The sequence below is a fragment of the Dermacentor silvarum genome, chromosome 6 (assembly GCF_013339745.2).
Source record: "Dermacentor silvarum isolate Dsil-2018 chromosome 6, BIME_Dsil_1.4, whole genome shotgun sequence".
Lineage (NCBI taxonomy): Eukaryota > Metazoa > Arthropoda > Arachnida > Ixodida > Ixodidae > Dermacentor > Dermacentor silvarum.
In genome coordinates, this window is record NC_051159.1 from 180,165,254 (window position 1) to 180,172,390 (window position 7,137).

The following is a 7,137-nucleotide window of genomic DNA, read 5'->3' on the forward strand; positions in this document are numbered from 1 at the left end:
GGTGGTGTGGTGGTGGAGAAACATTTAATCAGAAAATTACAGAGAGTTGCTCTACAGAAGCACTTGGGTGGTCTCCCTATTCCGGAAGTCCACTGGAAATGATCGCCGCTCGGGCGCGGGCCACCAGGGAGCGTTGAGCGTCCAGGGTAGAGCAGCCAAGCAGGAACTCCTCCCAAGCCTCTCTTGTGGGTAGGGGGAAGGGGGATGAAAAAGGAAGGGGTATGGAGGGGCATACTGCCATCATGTGATAGGTGTCGGCCAGGACCCCACAATGCGCACAGTAGCCGTGTATACCCGGCATGAAATGCTGGGCGGCCGCAGGACACAAGAAGGTGTTAGTCTGCAAGCGTCTCAGAAGTCTTTCATCCGCTTTAGAGAGGCCCCGTGCAGGGTCTGGGTAAAGGCGGCGTGAGCTGCGATAATGCTCTAGAATTGCGCGGTACTGCGTAAGAGCTGAGGTGTCTGGGGTAGACGCAGAGTCGGAGGTGGTAACGGCCCGGGAGGGAGAGACGCAGGCAGCGGCATGCGCCGCTTCGTTACCGGGGAGACCCGCGTGGCCAGGAGACCAGACGATGCGGATGGAGTGAGGCTCAAAGCGCCATGAGGCCGCCCGAAGAAGGTGGGCGGCCAGAGGAGCTATGGTACCCTGGAGGTATCGGGAACAGGCGTAGCGCGAGTCCGTGATAATGACCCTTGAGGTCGGGTGAGAGGCGGCCAAAGCGATGGCCACCTCTTCGGCCTGTGTTGTGTCCGGTGAGCGGAAAGAGAGACCATCAATGTGGTGGCCCTCGGAGATCACTGCGGCCGTAAAGTGTCCGGAGGGAGTTGGTCCCGAGACATCTACATAGAAGACGCCAGGAGAATTGGAGTACCGAGTGTGAAGAGAGTGTGCTCGGGCTAGGCGTCTGCCTGTGTGTTGAGTGGGATCCATGTTGCGAGGAAGAGGTTCAACCCAAAGTTTGTGCCGCCATAGCTCCGGGACGGAAGCAGGGGGAAGTGGGGTAGAGATCGGGTTCAGTGAGAGCCTATCCAGAAGGCGGCGCCCAGGAGTCGTCTGGGACAGGCGATTGACTTGGTTGACGAGATGGGCCTCCCGCAACTCGTCATACGAGTTGTGTACTCCCAAGGCCGCAAAGCGGCGATTGGAGGTAGCAATGGGAAGGTCTAGTGCTCGCTTGTGAACCGAGCGGAGCAGTGCGTCCAGCTGGTTCTCGTGGTGGCGACGCAAGCGAAGGTAGGGAGTGGCGTAAAGGACTCTGCTGGTCACAAACGCTTGAGCCAAGCGGAGGGAGTGCCAGCCGCGGAGGCCGCCACGTTTGGTGGAGACCCGCCGAATCATACGGCTAACCTGCTCGCTAGTGCGTCGAAGACGGGCAATGGTAGAACCAGGGTTGAGAGTAGAGGAGATGTGGAGGCCTAATATGCGAATTTCTGAGACGACCTGTATCGGGCCAGACGGGAGATATATCTGAGGTGGCGGTAGAGGTGAGATTGAGAGAAGAGATGATTTGGTAGGGGAACATTCCAGGCCACATGATGAGGCATAGGTGTCCACAATAAGTGCCGCGCGCTGCATGCGGTCTTCAATTTGTGCGGGGGAGCCCGAGTTGGTCCAGATGGTAATGTCATCTGCGTATAGAGCGTGGTGTGTGTCCTCTACCTGGGCGAGGAGCGAAGGAAGTTGGAGCATGGCTAGATTGAAGAGGAGCGGTGAGAGGACCGCTCCCTGTGGTGTACCCCGGGTGCCTAGTGGGTACGGACCGTGTTCTGCAGAGTCGATGCGGATGAAGGCGGTGCGATGTGAGAGGAATGCACAGATGTACCTGAAAGCTCTAGATCCGCAATTCGTGGTGCTAAGGTTGGTAAGGATACTACTGTGTTTGACATTGTCGAAGGCGCCTCGGAGATCGAGGGCCAGAACGGCTTTGTCATTGTGGCGCATAGTATTAGGTACAATGATGTCGTGCTGGAGTTGGAGAAGGACGTCCTGTGCCGACAGATGTGAGCGAAACCCAAACATCGAGTCAGCAAAGACGCCTTTCCTTTCCAGATATGTGGAGAGACGGTCGCGGACCATGGTCTCCATGAGTTTGCCCGCACAGGAGGTGAGCGAGATGGGGCGCAATGCCTCAATGCTGACGGGCTTACCGGGTTTGGGAATGAATGTGACCACCGAAGTGGTCCATTCCGCGGGGAGGGGTTCTCCCTCCCATACTGTGTTGATTAAATGTAAGAGCGAGAGGTATGCTGAGTCGGGAAGGTTGGCCAGGAGAGTGACCGTAATACCATCCCGGCCTGGGGCAGTACCTCGCTTCATTTTGGCCAGCGCCGCCCGAAGATCGGGAAGCGTGAAGGGGGCGTCGAGTTCGGGGTTGGGGAGCCCGGAGTAGACGTACTCCGGGCCCTTGGGGTCGACGGTACGACACAGATAGCGGTCGCAGAGGTCGTTCGCGAGTTGGCTCGTTGGGCCCTGATAGGCATAGTAGGCGCGACGAAGTTGGCGTTGTGTTTCCCCGCGGGTAGTGGAAGGATCCAGAAGGCTCCTAAAGAGTCGCCACGTACTCTTGGAGCTCATCTGACCTGCTGCCTTCATGCATGTATCGACCCAATTTGTGTCCGCAAGCTGTGCAGAGTAGTCAGCTGCTTCCGCGGTAAGCGCCTGTATGCGGGAGCGAAGCTTACGATTTAGCTTGTATCGTCGCCATCGGCGGGTAAGGACTGTGGCGTGCCTCCCAAAGGTGGAGGAGGTGGGGATCTACTGCGGGGGCTGAGGTGGAGGTACAAATGCATCGGGTGTATGATTGATGGGTGTGGAGGGCGTATGATGCCCATGCCTGGTAGTCCTGCGGGGATGGGAGCAGGGGGAAAGGCGTGGTGCGAAAAGCTGACCAGTCCGTGATGCGGGCTGCGCCCCGGATTTGGCGCATTTTCTGCGTCGGGAAGGCAATCCGAAGCAGGAAATGATCACTGTCAAGAGTGTCCTCGAGGTTCTCCCACGTAACATGTTTAATGTTTCGTGTGAGCGAGAGGTCCGGGCAGGTATCGCGTGTCACTGAATTTCCCAGGCGTGTGGGATGCGCTGGGTCGGTGAGCAGCGTGAACCCGAGAGTAGAGATAAGCTCCTTAAGCTTGCGGCCCCGAGCCTTTTCATAGTGGTACCCCCAGTGTGGGCTAGGAGCATTGAAGTCTCCAACCACCACAAGGGGTTGCCGAGCCGCCGCTTGGAGAGCCCGATAGAAGAGTTCCGCGAAAGTGACCCGTTGAAGGTGCGGGGGACAGTACACGTTGAGAATATGGATTGACTGGGCCCCGCGTTTCTGGGGAAGAACGGAGATCATGCAGTAATCATAGGGAAGGTCAAGGTCTAGATCGACCTGAACAGCCGTATATGATTTGTGAACGAGGAGACTGGTGGTGGTGCCGCCTATATAGGAGCAGTAGCCTGAAAGGGTAGGGTTTGGACCGGCTTCTTGGAGGGCTAGAACGGAAGGGAGAGAGCCCCGAGATTGAAGGAAGAGGAGAAGATGCGAGCGCTTTCGCCTGTTCCCGAAGCCCCTGGAGTTCCACTGGATGATTTCGAATTGGGATGATGGCGAATGTGTAGATGAAGGAGTCGCCATGATGAAAATCCAAAATTTTATGGGTCATCCTCCATGCCCTGCCCCTGGCCTTGCGGAGCAGGAAGGGGGATGGAAGCCGGGTTGAGGGCCGGGGAAGAGGAACCGGCAACTTTGCGTCGACGCGGGGCAGAGCTGCTGCTCGTGGAGGCCGAGCGCGAGCGAGATGATCTGGTGCGGAACTGGGTGAGAGCCCAGGCCTGAACCGCCTGAACCACCTCAGCTACAATGTATTGTACATTAATGGTGGAAATTTGGTAGAGGACTACATTTTCTAGACGAGTAATACGGTCCTCGAGCGGCAGGGTGTGATCTATAGAAAGAGGGCTCTGAGGTGCCCCCGTAACTGATTGAGCAGCCGGCGCCGTGGACGAAGCCGGGGGAGCGGGGGGAGTACGCGGAGTGGGCGTAGCGCGAGGGCTAGGCTGATGGTCGACGGGTTTAACTGGAGCGGCAGTGGGGGGTCCTGCCGGTTTCTGTTGTTGCAGTTGGAAAGTTGCCACCTGCTTAGTGAGAGCTGCGATTTGCCGCTGAAGAAGAGCGTTCTGTTTTCGTAGAGCGGAGAGCTCTGGAGAAGGAGGGGGGGAGGGAGGGAGAGGCTGAGGAGCAGTAATCCCTGCCCAGCTGCTCACCTGAGGTGGCGCCACGACAAGCGGCGGGTAGTGCACTGAGGTGGTCGGCGGTGGGTTCGCCGGGGTCTGGAGAAGTGATCCAGGCTTGGGTTGGGAAGCCGCTCGCGTTCCCGGTGACGGGGGTGCAGGTGGCTTCGAGGTCGATCGTGGTGTAGGTTTCCGATATTTCCCTGGACATCCCCGAGCGCCGGTTTCATGCGGGCCGGAGCAGAGAAGGCATGTCGGGTTACATTCGTGTTCAGCTAGGCCTTCCGAAGTCACTTGGACTTGAGTGCCACAGCGGGTACAGCGACCGGGAGTGGGTCGCGGGCAGGCCGAGGGTCGATGCCCAATGGTGCCGCAGAGGGAACAGGCCGGGATTGTCTTCTTGTACGGGCGCACGTACGCCACGACACTGTGGTAGAAGATGAAGCGGGGGAGCTTCGTGCCCTCGAAGGTCACCACCGCTGCAGTAGAGTCACCGAGTTTGCGGACCGCCAGGATAGCGCCTTGCGACCATTCTAGTTCTGATTTGATGCGCTGTGGGGTTTCAGCCGGGTTGATGGTGATGACACCCCGGCAGATTTCCCCGGACGCCTTGGCATGGCCCCGAAAAGGGAGCTGCTGGTCTCCCACCGGCAACTGGATGTCCCCAAGTAGGCGCTGCGCCATAGGTAACGAGGTGACACTGCACACTAGAACGTTTTGGTCCCACACTGGCCACACGTGGAAAGAGGTGGACGAGTGTTCTCCCAGGTATGCACGAATCGCGTCGCCGGCACGATCGGACGGGAGGACCGACTTGAGCTCAAAAGGAGCGCGAGGCTTCAGCACGACGATGTAGTCGTCACGGGAGAGACGAGGAGTATGGCGGGGTCGCCACTTGGGTTGACGCCTCGGCGGGGAAGGTGGTGCGGTGCGCGTTCCGTCTGGAGAGCGGCGCGTGGACGAGCCGGAGGCAGCCACCTGTGGCAGGGTGGCGGCGCGCGACCCTTGGCCCTTGGGCGGAGCCGCGGCCTGGGATTGCTTCCGTTGCCAGAGTTTCACCATGTCGGCTAAATACTCGTGCTCCGAGGGCATGGCTTGGTCCGAGGAGGTGGTCTCCATCGTCACGACCCGAAGTGAGGTCGGGTCATAGCCCGTAACCGTGGTGGCGTCCGCCATCACGCCGGGAAAACCCGGGCGATGCGGAGCTAGGCCTAACGGAACGTCAAGCCCGGCGGGGAGCCGTCGTGGAGATCAAACACGCAGAAGTTGCCGAAAAATGGGCCCACCTGGGCGCGGGTGGTATCCGGGTGGAGCAGAGAACTTGGCGGTGACGATGAGTCCAGAATTTTGGCACAATGGCGTGAAGCACCGCAATAATCGCAGATTATTGACGGAGCCGATGCGGAGCGCGTCCGCCGTCTTCGAGCGCCACCCGCGTTCCTATAGGGAGCACGGCTCAGCATCTGGGGGGAGGGGTATGGGGGGAGAAAGAGGGAAATAGTGGGAGAAGGGGGAAGGGAGAGGGCAGTCGTCCTCGTCTCGGGCAGGGTGCCCCTACAGCCTGTCAGCCAGCATAGTGTCCGCAAGGTAGCCGAGGACCACCTTGAACACTTGGCTGGGGTTGCGGGCTGGATGCAGCAGGTCTGTGCTGGCAGCAGAAGGTAGACCCATGCGGTGGAGTTGAGCCACCATGGTGTTGCGGTGTTGGTCGAGTGCGGGGCAGGAACATAGGAGGTGCTCCAGTGTTTCGTTTGCCCCGCACTGAGAGCAGGCTGGGGAGTCTGCTCTGCCCAGGCGGAAGCTTCGGGCGGCTGTCCAGCAGCAGCCAATTCGAAGGCGTAGTAGGAGGGATCTCTCCCTTCTGGTCAGTCCCCTGTCAGGCAGCCGTGTCGGAGGGCTCCGCCTTGCCACGCGTGCGTCGGGGTGGCAGCTCAGCAGCAGTCGTTGAATGGTGCTCCTTGAGTAGTCCGACGACACGACCGCCTGGCTGGGAGCCGTGTCCGTGCCGTGTGCCTCCTTTGCCAAGGCATCTGCCTCTTCGTTGCCTGGGATTCCCACGTGGGCAGGTACCCAGTGCAAAGAGACGTCAGTACCACTGGCGCGGAGAGCGTGAAGCTTTGTCACCAGGAGGGCTGCACTGAAGCCAGCCCTCTCCGGGAGGCACACAGCCTGGAGAGCAGCTCGCGAGTCGCTGGCCACTGCGACCGGTACCCCAGGGGGCTCGGCTGCCAGCAGGTCTGCGGCCAGGTGGAGGCCCGCCATCTCAGCAGCGGTGGAGCTGGCCGAGAAGGGGAGTCGACAGGTCGATGCCCTGCCGAGCGCGGGGGCCACACAGGCCGCAGTGGCTGAGCCGCTGTCGGGGAGGACGGAGCCATCCGTGAATACAAGCAGTCTCCCCGCCAGCTCTTCCTCCAGCTTGGAGGTAGCCACCTGGAGGAGTACGCAGCTGGATGCGCCATGCTCCCTGAAGGGCTGCAGAATTAAGCGTCTCTTTCCTCCTTCCCATATATAGAGAGCAAACGCAACTTTTTCCGTAGCGCGAAAGGCTCTGGGGGGACGGGAGGGAGGGAGGGGAGGCGACGTTTAGCTGCGGCACCAAATGCGTATTTATATAAAAACGCCGCGCGCGTTCGGTGCGAACTCGGGCAAAACGCCGATGGCGTCGACAACAGTTCTGCGCGTTGCTGGTGCTGCTGCATGTCCAAGTTTATACAGCTGATAAAACTACTATCCTTACTCCGTATAGCTCTCTACTAATTTGCTATCGCAATTGGTGCTTCGCCTTTAGGGTGAAACTGCGAGAAATTTTTTATACTGGGTGTTTCATTTTAGCTGCACCAAATTTTTTAAATTGCCTGTGGCAGATATCACAATTATAATCCTTGATCTAAACTACACCAAGAGGCGGCCATAATTACTTC

The 7,137-nt window shown here is 59.1% G+C and overlaps 1 pseudogene; it reads right to left on the reverse strand.

The window, feature by feature from the left end:
• The window catches only part of LOC119457087 (CUGBP Elav-like family member 4), a 41,741-nt pseudogene extending 36,349 nt beyond the window's left edge, over positions 1-5,392 (reverse strand).
• Positions 5,393-7,137: the final 1,745 nt, after the last annotated feature.